Here is a 16,087-nt window from a genome sequence, read left to right as displayed (position 1 = left end):
ACTCAGAAACCCAAACCCTAACCTCAGTAACCTCAAACTCAGAAACCCAAACCCTAACCTCAGTAACCTCAAACTCAGAAACCCAAAGTCTAACCTCAGTAACCTCAAACTCAGAAACCCAAACCTTAACCTCAGTAACCTCAAACTCAGAAACCCAAACCCTAACCTCAGTAACCTCAAACTCAGAAACCCAAACCCTAACCTCAGTAACCTCAAACTCAGAAACCGAAACCCTAACCTCAGTAGCCTCAAACTCAGAAACTCAAACCTTAACCTCAGTAACCTCAAACTCAGAAACCCAAACCCTAACCTCAGTAACCTCAAACTCAGAAACCCAAACCCTAACCTCAGTAACCTCAAACTCAGAAACCGAAACCCTAACCTCAGTAACCTCAAACTCAGAAACCCAAAGTCTAACCTCAGTAACCTCAAACTCAGAAACCCAAACCTTAACCTCAGTAACCTCAAACTCAGAAACCCAAACCCTAACCTCAGTAACCTCAAACTCAGAAACCGAAACCCTAACCTCAGTAGCCTCAAACTCAGAAACCCAAAGTCTAACCTCAGTAACCTCAAACTCAGAAATCCAAACCCTAACCTCAGTAACCTCAAACTCAGAAACCCAAAGTCTAACCTCAGTAACCTCAAACTCAGAAACCCAAACCCTAACCTCAGTAACCTCAAACTCAGAAACCCAAACCCTAACCTCAGTAACCTCAAACTCAGAAACCCAAACCTTAACCTCAGTAACCTCAAACTCAGAAACCCAAACCCTAACCTCAGTAACCTCAAACTCAGGAACCCAAACCCTAACCTCAGTAACCTCAAACTCAGAAACCCAAACCCTAACCTCAGTAACCTCAATCTCAGAAACCCAAACCCTAACCTCAGTAACCTCAAACTCAGAAACCCAAACCCTAACCTCAGTAACCTCAAACTCAGAAACCCAAACCCTAACCTCAGTAACCTCAAACTCAGAAACCCAAACCCTAACCTCAGTAACCTCAAACTCAGAAACCCAAACCCTAACCTCAGTAACCTCAAACTCAGAAACCCAAACCCTAACCTCAGTAACCTCAAACTCAGAAACCCAAACCCTAACCTCAGTAACCTCAAACTCAGAAACCCAAACCCTAACCTCAGTAACCTCAAACTCAGAAACCCAAACCCTAACCTCAGTAACCTCAAACTCAGAAACCCAAACCCTAACCTCAGTAACCTCAAACTCAGAAACCCAAACCCTAACCTCAGTAACCTCAAACTCAGAAACCCAAACCCTAACCTCAGTAGCCTCAACCAGTCATAACCTGGAAATCTTTAAGCTCAAAATTATCACATATTTATATCATTTTTAGTACATTTGTATTTTTTTCTCTCTCTTGCTCTCTCTCGCTCTCTCTCTGTCACACACACACACACACACACACACACACACACACACACAAACATCTGGCGCTTCCCATGAAAGCAGAGACTACAGCCCTTTTGTGACTTGAATTGTAAACAACTCCAAATGCAGGAATGAATGGAAAGTTTGTTTCCAAATTACTCCAATTTAGTCGCCAAATCCGGTAAGTCGCCAGACCCAACCCAAATCTAACACATCAGAATAATCAGATACCACATCAGCTCTCGACACTCATTACATGTAGTCATTTGCAGATGTTTGTGTCTAAGTAAAGCAGAATCAAATCTAAGTATATATGTCGCTAAGCCTTTGAGGGGTAATTCACATGTCGTAATCACCGAGCTAGCTCAATCACTAGTTAATATTAAATCCAGCAGTGTTTACATTGTGTCAAAGTCATTCATTTTAAGAGAGAGAACAATAGAGACTGTTCTAGATTATTAATCCATCCTGTTTGGGATTATTTCCATATAACATATTCCATATAACCATATTTGTTTTCAGTCATCTAATTTTTGTTAAATACGGATGTAAATCTATGTATCTACATAATCTCAAAGGAACAAAATGCATGTCAAATGATTACAGCTCCATGTATTCCATCATTCATCTAATAAAAAAGCTATTTAGCTAACACCCTCGAGCTAACACCGGCTAACAATTTGCACAATCTGCCGCGTCTGTGTCTAAGTAAATGTCAAAATTTCAAAATCGGCACCAAATGTGTATTTCTTCTGAAGGAAATGATTAAGGAGCCCAGGAGCGGGCGGAGTGGCAGATGACGCTGATGGGGTTCATTGTTTAAAAGATTGGATTAAAACGTTAAACGAATGTTGAGTCGGTAAACATGTCCTACGAGAGCAAATCACGTTCCCATACGCGACGTCGACGTCTGTCTGATTCACCTCAGATCTGTCCGGGAACATTTCCACACTTCTCTTTCTCTTTTGTTCTCACGTTCTCACCCTCTTTTATTCTCCTTCTCTCACGTTCGAGCCGAGCGCTCGCGTGACGCAAAGATGCACGTTTTAAATCGAATATAGACGCCATGACTTGGGAAGGAATGCGAAAGGAAGGATGGAAGGAGAAATGGAGGAGAGAGAGAGAGGGAGAGAGAGAGAGAGATAGAAAGGGTAAAAAGGCTGTAATTTGTGCCCTGAGCGCTTGACTGAGATCTAATGGGTAGGAGAGAAGGGGACTTAATTACAGAGGATAAAAGGTCCTTCCTCGGAGATACAATAGATAGACTTACATCTTTAACTTCAGTAGAGATGCTTAATCAGCAATACTGCTTACGGCTAGACTCGAGAGTATATTCAAACCGCACGTCATCGTACTATTTAGTATCATAACGATTCATTAATCGTTAGTGAGCGCTAGGATGTCGATCAAGGTTAATCCTAAAAATGGCCCGTTTTTATAAATGAAAAACTCTTTTCGTAACATCCAAAGTCAAGAAGCCACGAGTGCGTGATGCACGTGCGATATCTCACGCATGTGGGCTTTGTAAATTGCCGTCTTTCCCTTTCGATCTTAAACGTCGGTTTTAATTTCTACAGTCGTGTAATTGCTACTAATTGCTGCTGTAGGGATAATTAAGAGTTGGGGGGGGGGGGGGGGGGGGGTAGGAGAATTTTGAGGCCTTGAAAAAAAAGTCTGTAAAAATGTCGAAAATTTTTCCAGATATCCTTACTTTCAATTTTTGAAAAGAAGTTTATTATTTTAATTATTATTATTATTATTATTATTATTATTACTATTATTATTATTATTATTATTATTATTATTATTATTATTATTATTATTATTATTATTGATCTTTTTGTACTGTCGCATAAATTTGGGGCACATGGTGGATTAGTAGTTAGCACGTTCGCCTCACACCTCCAGGGTCGGGGGTTTGATTCCCACCGTGGCCCTGTGTGTGTGTGTGTGTGTGTGAGGAGTTTGCATGTTCTCCCCGTGCTGCGGGGGTTTCCTCCGGGTACTCTGGTTTCCTCCCCCAGTCCAAAGACATGCACGGTAAGATGATTGGCGTGTCCAAAGTGTCCGTAGTGTATGACTGTGTGTGTGAGTGTGTATGTGATTGTGCCCTGCGATGGACTGGCACCCTGTCCAGGGTGTACCCCGCCCTGTGCCCCGATACTCCCTGGGATATACCCCAGGTTTCCCCGTGACCCTGAGAAGGATAAAGCGGTATACAAGATGGATGGATGGATAAATTTGTATGATTTTCAGTCGGACAGTGAAGGTGAATGATGATGAAAGTCACATGACTTTGAGTTCTTCATTAATTACCCTCACAGCAAGATGGCACATGATTTTTTTTTTTTTTTTTTTAAATTTTATTTTATTATTTATATCTTCATATCCTGTTTGGAAAGAACATGGTGTTTCACAGCTCTCACAAGGATAAACTAATCACACTGAGGTACAGTATGATTCATTTCAGCCTCTTCAATTACCTCCCCATTGAGATGTCAGTTCTTTATAATAGAAGCGCACCAGGGGTTACAAAATTCTGCAGATCCTCATCTCCTTCCTCGATTGCTTTTTTAACTGTCGGAATAAAAATACGGACTCTTGGCACTTTGTAAATTTGCAGACTTGTCACATGTGTGTGTGTGTGTGTGTGTGTGTGTGTGTGTGTGTGGTTCATCGCTTAGACCTTCAAATCACGCAAATCCAAGGACGTAAAGACAAAAAAAAGAAGACCATGGTTATCTGAGATCAGAAAATCGATCCTATTTTAGATATACGTGTGTACATCTACCATCGTACCTCATCTTCTTCGTACCTCGTCAGTACACATACAGTATATTAGCGTATATCTACCTTAAAACCAATGCAGACCTCTTTCACTCTGCTTCTATAGCTGAATCAAGACGTTCAATTTTTTACTGATTTTTATTTATATTTAATTTCCAGCAACCTATTTTAGCATATATATACGATCTGTAGAAAATGTACAAATATCTACATATAAATGCCGTAAAGCATTTTATGCATGAACTGAAGCATACCAATAAACTTGCCTTGCGAATTTTTTATTTTTTATTTTTTTAATTCTGTTTCAACTTTTTTTTTTTTATTCTACACTGTTGGGCATTTGGAGGATTTTTACATCGATTTTTCTCGCAGATTCGATGACTGTGACTGCTTCTGTTCAGATTGGGGAGCGATAGAGTTTTTAAAAAAAAATTGTTATTATTAATGAATCATTGAAATATACAGTATAATAAAAACAACTTAGTAATAAAATATACAGTGGCAAAAATATGGCAGTGAATAATTAATACCGGGGCATGAATAAGTAACTTTGTTATTTCGTTATAAATACAGTGGTGCTTGAAAGTTTAGAGTTCTACTTTCTACATTTCTGCATAAACGCGACCTAAAACGTCATCAGATTTCCACACAAGTAGATCAAGAGAACCCGATTAAACAAACGAGTTATACACAAACATTATACTTGCTCGTTTATTTATTTAAGGAAATGAACCGATATCGGTGTAGTAATGGTATCTCTGACAGCTTCCAGGATCAATCCTGAACCCCTGATCACTTGTCTCTGTAGCCATGTGCTTGTTTTATCCTTCGTCCTCCAAACTTAAAAGAAGCTAATCTTAAAAAGGATCTTAAGAGCTTTGAAGAAGGAATGAGAAACAGTGGGATGTTTGGACCACCACAGAGCCAGAACACTAAAACAGATATCAGAGATCTCCCGTTATGAGCGTGCTCAGATCTCGGTGAAGGACAGACGCGCCGTCAGTTCCTCGGTAAGGAAGTCGCATGAGAGAACATCAGGAGGTCATGAGCGAGCAGTGTTAGTGTTATTATCACTTACCGCTGCGTCGCATTCATCATGCCGCACTATGACAGCTATGCACTTATGCTTATTTACACTATGCTTTCTTACTTAAACGCATGCACTATGTCAATCCGCTGCTGTTTATCACTGGCTGCTATGTTACACGTGTGCTGATTTACAGTGTGCTGTAAAAGGCCAATTCTCTGCTCGTTGACACTCACCGAGGTGTTACCGTCGTCCAGTCACACTATGACGGCGATGCACTTATGCTACGGCGTGAACAGACCTGTTCCTTACTACTATGATTTAACTTGACTCTGGATTGGGGTGATGCCACCGTTACCACCAATAATCAAAGATGATTATTGATTATATAGTGTTTTATTCCTCTTACACCACATCCACAACTTAGCATTGTGTATTTATTAAAGAATGACACTAGTTATCCGTACACTTGCCGGTCAAACGTTTGTGGACACCCGACGGAAACGTTTCTCCCGACGTTAAAACGCTTTTGATCCGAAGGTGCGGGATTAAGTGTCTGAAATCGGTGTTGTAGACAAAAATATTTGTACTTATGATCTTATATGGGTGCTGCAAAAGCACTTAATGAAGATCTACGATAAGCGAAACATTTCAAACCATACGAGTGGTCTGTATAGTGCAAGTGAGCCTAAACCTCCCTGAATATGTTGGAAGGATTTCATGCTTTGCCCACACTACAGCATATGTACTACTATGTGGAAAATCTGAGACTTTCACTCATTTGTTTTTGCCCCAGTCGGTCCTTGATCCTTCGTCCTCATCGACCCCCCTTCCCTTCGCCACCCAGGAATAAAAACAAGATAGATTTTCAGTCCATGCTTACGAATATCACATGATTCCAACTACTTGGAATCTTCCGGCATTTCTTATGAACAAGCGTGGCTTCACATCAAAATAAATATGATGGAGAACAGGCCTTTCACACAACACCGAGACCGTGCTCTCACACAGGATAGTCGACATGCCTCCCGTGATCAGAATCAGCCATGACGGGACTGTGAGTCGTTCGGGGAGGTTCATATTGGACTGACTAACTATTATGAAATGTTGGTTTAGGGATAGGGTTAGGTACCTTCTGCAGGTACTTCTGTCATGTGTCACGTCGCGAGACGTAAGGGAGTAGGATACGGAAGCAATTGCAGTTAGGAGCTCTTATTAAAGGAGGCAGGCAGACAAATCCAAAACGTGAAACAGAGGCGTAGTCAAAAACAGGCAGTGGGTCGGGCGATCGGCAAGCGGGCATAAACTGGGCCAAGCAGGAATCGAAGTCGCGGTCACAGAAAACAGGGTCAAAACACAAAACAAGAAACATGAACTATGAATATGAACTGGGAGCGGAAAACACCAGTGTGGTCTAGGTAAACTAATCTAACGTTAAACCAACTAAATCTATCTAACTATATTAAGTATAATACTCTGCGAGGTGTACAGGGACGCGAGCGGTATATATCCCAAACATAATCAGCGCTAAGCGCTGCCAGCTGAGACCAATAAAGCCACACCCCCGAACAACAACCAATAGCAGAACAGTGAGGAGACAGAACAGAAACAAAACAAACGCACATGTCCATAGTAAACAATGTCACGGTTGTCCACATTCAAAGAGCGGCTCACCAAGCGCACTGCCTAAAGGGGAGACTGTGACATCATGTACCTGTAGAAAGGGGGGCAGGGGGATCTCAAGTACCTGTCCTTTTTTCCCCAGATGACCATGGTGACCTTATTAGCAAGGCATTTTAATTTTTTCTCAAGGCCTGCCATCCATAACCTGAAGGGTAAAGTTGGCAGTAGTCACGGGTTCGTTAGGTCTGTCTAACACCTCTGTCTTTGAATGAATGACCCATCAGTCGATAGAAATGTCACGCACAACCACCAGCTCATTTTTAAGAAACAAAGGTACGTCATTTCTTATTTCCATAACTGCCGGTTTAAATTAAACCTGAACTGTTCGAACTCCTCATGTGACGCAATAAGTGAGCCACTGGCGCACTTCGTACGGTCTGTGATGTTGACATATGACGAGTTTGATTTTTATGTTCTTCAATCCGGTCGGCTCATCACGTACCTCTCCTCTACAGTATCACGCTGATTACCGCATGTGGCAATCATGCGGTAATCATGTGGTCATAACGTATGATATGGTTTGTTATAAGATACCGTTTCACGTTGTCTAGAATATATGTTGGTATAGTTTCGTACATTTGAGCACCTGCCCTTCTAAAGCATTGCAAATAATCCTCAAAATGATGACCTTGTACGGCCCAGACAATCATAATTGTTTTATAGAACCGGATCATGATGACTAATCATTACTGTAAGCTTTATATAAGACCCTCAGCTCTGCTTTCTGCACTGGATTAGTTTGTTTAATTGTTCAGCATAGGGGTGGATTCAGCCATCATCAAGTCAGCTGGGTCTCCATGTGTTTAGCTTAAAAACGAATGAATAAATGGGCTCCTCCGATTAAAATGATAACAAAGCCATAATCATAACTGCTTAATGATCGTCAAGTGGGCTATATTCTTAAAACACTCAGCGCTTCCTCTCTCTCTCCATTCCTGCCGTTTCGAAGTCTGTTTCATTCGTTTACCTGCTCAGGTGAAGTTTCGTAGATGTTTCCTTAAAGCGCCGAGGAATCAAGTGAAAACGATTGAGCAGGACGCACCCAGAAGACATTGTGATGCATTAATGCGTTGTAATGCATTAATAGTTGTCTGTAATTGTAACTTTTAAAAAAAAAAATGTTTCATGAAGCAGTTACGTTTGTTTATCCTGCAGGAAAACAGATTTAACACATTGCCAAAGAAATCAATTGATGTACAGTTTTCCTGCTAAGAGGTCTGATCGTATTCGGGTTGAACAAAACCTGACGTGACAGGTTGTGAGAGGAACTCATGGTGGATACAGTGCTGGAGCACAGCGCTGGTGAATTTCCACATGACAGCTCAATAACCCCCCCGCCCCCCACACAACGCCCGGCCCCGCTCCCCCCTTCCCGCTTCTTCACTTCAGACCATGTGCTATATAAAGAGTGTGCAAACAATATATAGGGGCAATTATATCACTGTCTGTTTGCTACACACACACACACACACACACACACACACACACACACACAGATGGATCCAATTATGCACTGAATATTTCATGTTACCCAAAGTTGTGATCATGGAGCTCCTCCATTGTGATTCTGTTTGTCTGCTGATGACAGTCTTCTTCCAGTTGTCATTTATTTATCACCGTTTATGCGGATCCTTCGGGTCTGAATGTATCGTTTAGCGTCATGCGGTTTATTTTACACGTAGCTATGTAGGAATAAAAGAAAATGAAAAAGAAAAGCACATAGAAACAGCTCTACGGGTAAAATATGAGGTTTATTAAGGATTGGGTACAAAAGAATTCATTAACGGGGCTGGTCGGGGAATAATCTGAGGGACTGGACGAAACCAAGATAGAATCATCAGAACTGTCGGTTAATAAAGTGGGACTGTAAGACTTAGATTCATCATCGGAGGACAGAACAAAGGAGCCTTCAAAGGAGGCCGATGGAGTAGAATCGGCTTCTGTTCGAGTAGAGACGTGGACCGTCGTCACATCTGCGATACAGTGGAGGTGATGGAAAGGCTGGAGGTGCTGGAGAAGAACTGAGAACTATTCAAATAGGGACGTAATGTCTACGGCCAGGTGGGCCATCTGATGACGGGGATGCTGTCCGCAATCAACAAAGTTTAAAAATTAACGGTTGGGAAGAACGTATCCGCATACTATACACACAGTAGTCAGACAAAAGTGATAATATATATAACATCACTACGTACGGTAGCCATTAGATAATAGATAAAATAGCAACTCACCCATAATAGAGGAATATATGTCCCAATAAAAATGTCTCATTGCATTCAGAGGAATGCGTCCTTGCGCTCGTGTTCATGCATGCTACGACCTTCATCACACAGTGGCACACAGCGCAATACACACCACCATCAGACAACCAACATTCCATAGAACCCAGTTAGAAATGACAAGGAACCCTGGTGGTTATCCTTAAACCACGGTTACTATCTTAACAAGTGCTCTATTGTACCTCTCCTAACCACCAGGGGCAGTGGCGAACACATACAGTATAAAGTATGCCAACAATGTCATGAGATACTGTAAAGAACTTAGTTTAGGACTTCCCTGAAAGGTGTTCAGAGATTGTTGCTGCACTCATGTGAACGGGAGCAGTGATGATACCCTTGTAGAACCAGCATGGTGCCAGGTAACAGTAGCACAGACTTCCTGGTACGGCCGCTGACGGTGTCAAGAACATCTCGAGTTGGATTCCATCATTACGACCGCACTGAGTCGCCTGTAGACCAGCGTATCATGACAGTAATGTGATAATATATAACGATTTTTGCATACGGAAGACCAATTATTTTAAAAAAGACAGAATTGTTATTATTTATTTATTCTGTAAAAATAAAAAAAAAATCTATGTAAACCAGCATCACAGAGACACTTGTCGGAAACTTAGTGCTCTCAGCCAGGTGTAGTGGTATGCGTGCTATTAATAGTGGAAAATTAGTAGCGACACTCCACTGCACTGGACCGAACAGAGTAAGAGAAATCATGAATTATCGCTGTATTTACATCCTGAAATCTCTGTTTACGTAAGGATTAAGCACTTATGAATCTTCTGCGAGTGCATTCGTTTTTCCATTACTGTTGTTCAAAGCCATTTAGATCTGGTCGATAAGCAGCCCAAGAGGTGTTGAAGTCTTTCCAGGAGCTAATAACAAGCACACACACACACACATACACACACAGTGAGAGAGAGAAGCTTGTGCCTATAATTAATTATGTTATTCTACACTAGAGCTCAAAGACTAAACAGCATTACTCAGTGGCTTGTGAACTATTAGGCGAGTTAGTATCAAAACAAAGCCAAAAGTAAAAAATAAAAAAAGAAAGAAAGAAAAGAATGAAATATTGTCAAGTGATATTCCACGGAAATGCTCAGGACATACATATGGCAATACAAGTGCAAAATCCTCTCAGTAATCCTACAGGCCTATGACATACAGGCTTGGTTCAGTGGCAGATGGATTTCACTGTGTAAACAGAACATAGTAGGTTTAGTTTTGGCCTCCATGGATAGAAATCCATCATAAGGGGAAAAAAACAGCCACATGGAGAAACAAAGTCTGAATGAATTCATTTACACAATTACACAAGACATGGTGAAAGGGTCATACAGCACCACACCACATCCAATACACTCCCATGTCAATCAAACGCAAATAAAAACTGCCCAGTCCAACACACAGGAGTAAAAACTACCAACAAACACCCTCAACAGAGTAAAAACCACCAACTCCAACACACAGGGCTTAAAAACACCTGCTCTCAACCTAATGAGAGTAAGAACCGCCCACTCCCACAGTCCTGAGAGTAAGAACCACCCACTCCCACCCTCATGAGAGTAAGAACCACCCACTCCCACCCTCATGAGAGTAAAAACCGCCCACTCCCACCCTCATGAGAGTAAGAACCACCCACTCCCATCCTCATGAGAGTAAGAACTGCCCATTCCCACTCTCATGAGAGTAAGAACCGCCCACTCCCACCCTCATGAGAGTAAGAACCGCCCACTCCCACCCTCATGAGAGTAAAAACCACACACTCCCACCCTCATGAGAGTAAAAACCACCAACTCCAACACACAGGGCTTAAAAACACCCGCTCTCAACCTAATGAGAGTAAGAACCGCCCACTCCCACCGTCCTGAGAGTAAGAACCACCCACTCCCACCCTCATGAGAGTAAGAACCGCCCACTCCCACCCTCATGAGAGTAAGAACCACCCACTCCCACCCTCATGAGAGTAAGAACCACCCACTCCCACCCTCATGAGAGTAAAAACCGCCCACTCCCACCGTCCTGAGAGTAAGAACCACCCACTCCCACCCTCATGAGAGTAAGAACCGCCCACTCCCACCCTCATGAGAGTAAGAACCACCCACTCCCACCCTCATGAGAGTAAGAACCACCCACTCCCACCCTCATGAGAGTAAAAACCGCCCACTCCCACTCTCATGAGAGTAAAAACCACCCACTCCCACTCTCATGAGAGTAAGAACCACCCACTCCCACTCTCATGAGAGTAAAAACCGCCCACTCCCACTCTCATGAGAGTAAGAACCACCCACTCCCACCCTCATGAGAGTAAGAACCACCCACTCCCACTCTAATGAGAGTAAAAACCGCCCACTCCCACTCTCATGAGAGTAAGAACCGCCCACTCCCACTCTCATGAGAGTAAAAACCGCCCACTCCCACTCTCATGAGAGTAAAAACCGCCCACTCCCACTCTCATGAGAGTAAAAACCGCCCACTCCCACTCTCATGAGAGTAAGAACCGCCCACTCCCACCCTCATGAGAGTAAAAACCGCCCACTCCCACTCTCATGAGAGTAAGAACCACCCACTCCCACTCTCATGAGAGTAAAAACCGCCCACTCCCACTCTCATGAGAGTAAAAACCGCCCACTCCCACTCTCATGAGAGTAAAAACCGCCCACTCCCACCCTCATGAGAGTAAAAACCGCCCACTCCCACTCTCATGAGAGTAAGAACCACCCACTCCCACTCTCATGAGAGTAAAAACCGCCCACTCCCACTCTCATGAGAGTAAAAACCGCCCACTCCCACTCTCATGAGAGTAAGAACCACCCACTCCCACTCTCATGAGAGTAAAAACCGCCCACTCCCACTCTCATGAGAGTAAGAACCGCCCACTCCCACCCTCATGAGAGTAAAAACCGCCCACTCCCACTCTCATGAGAGTAAGAACCGCCCACTCCCACCCTCATGAGAGTAAAAACCGCCCACTCCCACTCTCATGAGAGTAAAAACCGCCCACTCCCACTCTCATGAGAGTAAGAACCGCCCACTCCCACTCTCATGAGAGTAAAAACCGCCCACTCCCACCCTCATGAGAGTAAGAACCACCCACTCCCACCCTCATGAGAGTAAGAACCGCCCACTCCCACCCTCATGAGAGTAAGAACCACCCACTCCCACCCTCATGAGAGTAAGAACCGCCCACTCCCACCCTCATAAAGAATATTATGATTTTTACTGATGAACTAAATGTTCATGTACATTAGAGAATCTAAAACAGTATTGTTGGTTATTAGTGTATTTTGGGGTGGATATTTAAATCAGCATAAATATCAGCATTAGCATCTTTTTACGTCTGTGTGCTTACTGTGAAATTATCCTGTACGATGGAAAAATAATTATTTTCATGGTTCCATCTTTGTTTTCCCCTCACCATGCTGACCTATACAACTTTCCTCACAGAACAGAATGTGCTGCGCAGATTATGGAGCTGTTCATTACCATCTACTAATGATGGCTGTAAAGCTGTCTCTCAGCAGGTGTGTGTGTGTGTGTGTGTGTGTGTGTGTGTGTGTGTGTGTGTGTGTGTGTGTGTGTGTGTGTGGAGAACACAGAAAGAAATAGAGAGAAGTTCAGGATAAAATATAAAGGAGACACCAGGTCTCAATCACAGGACAGGCATGTGAATAGTCTTTTTGTGTCCTACCTGTCAGGGAGAATCCTACAGGGTTTCATGGAGGGATAATCTGAAAACGTACTCCTCAAGGATCTATTCTAAGCCCACTGCTCTTCTTATTGTACCCGACGTCACTGTTAACACTCATCCCCTTTTACTGTCTCTGACGACTGCGTTGTGTCACGAGTCCCGCCTCTCAGAGGCATGGTTTGAGCTTGTCCTTTGTCCTACACGTGCTTTTGTTTGTTTTGCCATGTGCTTTTTGTTTTGATTTTACCCCTGTCCCCGCCCCCTCCTGTCTATGATTTGTTTTCCTATTGTGTTCACCTGTTTTGTGTTAGCTCTTACTTAATTTGTCTATTCATACCCTGGTGTCATTTGGGAGTCATTTTTGCAACTTTAAGTCCAAATCTTTGGGTTTAGACTCAACGCGCCCATGTTTTGACCCCTGCCGTAGACATCGCACTACGTTACCTGTCCGTCACTCCATTGACATTACAGCATTTGGGAAATACCATCAAGCTACAACTCTGTTAGTGAGAGGTTAGTACATCATGAAAGGAAAACACACACTCAAGGGATGTTTCCGAATAAATTTAAAGCCCCCTTTCCGTCTCGACACACGTATGAGCTTCTTGTAAGGGTATTTCAGTTTGGATAAAGCACAAGTTCTCAACTGGTCCTGAAGAACGCGTATACAGCGTATTCAAGACATTAATTCTATCATCCCAGCAAGTCCTTCGATCCAACGGTGATCCATCAAGCTCCATCAAGCAAAATGTTCAGACTTTCGGGTCCTTGATGATTACTTACAAAGTAACCATATGAGAGACTCATTAGCGCGTAAGCTACGTCCTAATCGCTACACCGCGCTACCGAGGCTAAAACCTAAATCCTGGGCCTTGCTTCCCTGTGCAGATTCCTTCACAAGCTCCAAAAAAAAAACACACAGAGCTTTCCCTGAGGAAAGCGAACTCTGATGCCGTCAGCACCCTCCCTCTGAGAATCTGTACAAAAATATGATGTTAATATCTGTGCGTCTCTTATTTCCACTCCTACCTGCAGACACCTGCCTTCAGGGAAACAGCCAAGCATGAGGAACAAGAGGATTAACAAACCCAACAGCATGTCACACACACACACACACACACACACACACACACACACACTTTTACCTTCTCTCTCTGTGTGTGAGCTCTCTAGTGTAGTGAAGCTCTAGTTTTCGTGTCTCTGGTGTGGATGAGACCTGATCTGCTTCTACTCATCTTTGGTAATGAGGCTGCAGAGCTAAAAACAGACTAGATTTCACACACACACACACACACACACACACACACACGGATATGCACGGGACACACAAAAACCCATAAACGTTCATTTATAGTTGCTTTTGTGTTAACTATCGTAGTTACGAGATGACCAGGATCGTCACGAACGTCAGCAAAGGGGGTGCCAATATTTTCCAAGGGGATTCATAGTACACGTCGCATAGTAAGAGATTAAACGCATCCCTCTTAATTTCCGCCGTTATTTGCATACTGGACTACGCACTGGACTGTACTTTGCTCCCATGTTAGCATTCATTAAAGATGACGTATATTTAAAATATAAAAAAACACCATTATTCATATGTATTGGCACCCTGTCCATGGTGTGTACCCCGGCCTTGTGCCCGATGCTCCCTGGGATAGGCTCCAGGTTCCCCGTGACCCTGAAAAGGATAAGCGGTTTAGAAGATGTATGGATGGATGGATGGATGGATTATTCGCATGTTTATTAATGATGGCGTATTATACCACTCCATCAAAGGAAAGTCTTCAGGACTTTTCAGAGCGGTTTCTGGGTTCTCCGGGCCGTTACAAGCTTAAACCTTATTAACGTCGAGAGAGAAATGAAGAGAGGCCGGTGAGGGAATGACTGTTTATCGCTTCTATAACATAAACAGGGACTTACTCGTTTCATGGACGTCCCACAGCATTAAAATTAACCATCGTTGGCTGAAAAAAAACGTGACGATTCGTTGGTTAATCAAAAATTGGGATTGCTGGCATATTGCCGTGGTATAAAAGGAATAAAACACTAGGAAAATAATCCACTTCAGGTTGATTTGCAGCAATCCCTGACTCGTACAGTTCTGTGATTTAAGCAGGAACTGAGACATCACACTTCACAGCTCTTTTACTTCATCGTTTTCTCATGTTTCCAGGAAGAAACGCAGAGATGATTTAATGAGACCTTCGAGAAGCCGGTAAGGCAGACATGTCACATTTCATTTACTACCGTATGACCCGGAGCGCCTTTGCCGCACCGAGCTCTTATTAGCATAGATTGGAGTCTTAAAAAGGCCGTCACTGGTGGCTTCCGTGAGATGGTATTTCCGTTTCATTGACTCAGCACGCTGAGGATGTGATGTATGAGTTTTATATACTGTATGTAGCTGGTTTCGAGCATTATGTCGCACAAGACGCACATTTCAGTCCCGTCTTATATCCCTAATGGGTTCCTCAACCTAGAATAGAACCTAATTAGCGAGCTTAGCTGGCGGCACACAGGCCTGAAACACAAGCCAAAGCCTTCCATGAGCTGATGAACATCTCTGCTTTAGAGTCTCATGAAGCTGATCTAGTGGGAAACATGCTTCAGATGTGACCTGATACTCCATCCAGGTACTCCAACAAGGCAAACAATCACAATGCTACTGACAATGACTCTTTCCACAGGAGTAGCTTAGCCGTTAGCAGTCTGAGGGAATTTTGATTATGTATATTTGTATATAGTAAATATGCGGTATATTGTGAACACATGAAACATCCAGCAATAATAATAATAATAATAAAAACATGAGAAGCAGGTTTGATTGACAGTCCTCTGTCACTGAACTAAACACAACAGTTGTTGAGGATTGGGATTGGGATCAGGGGTTATGCTCACTAGGATGATTTTGCTCACTAATTTGCTTCCAGTCATTCGCTTGTTTTCGCGTACTTTGCGAATTTAACGTTGCTTGCTAGGCTGATTTCACTCGATAGGTTCGCTAGTTTGTTTGCACTCACTGAGCTGATTTGGCTTACTAGCTTATTTTTTACTCACTATGTTGCTTTTTTAAATTTATTTTTCATTTGCTCGCTAGTGTGTTGACCTCACTAGCCTGCTATCGCTCACTAGTTTGCTTGTTTTTTTTTTCTCACTAAGCTACTTTCACTCACTAAGTTGCTATTTTACTTTTGCTTGCTATCTTGATTCCCTTTCTAGCCTGCTTT

Source organism: Ictalurus punctatus, chromosome 9 (assembly GCF_001660625.3).
Source record: "Ictalurus punctatus breed USDA103 chromosome 9, Coco_2.0, whole genome shotgun sequence".
Taxonomy (NCBI): domain Eukaryota; kingdom Metazoa; phylum Chordata; class Actinopteri; order Siluriformes; family Ictaluridae; genus Ictalurus; species Ictalurus punctatus.
Note: the sequence above shows the minus strand (reverse complement) of the source record.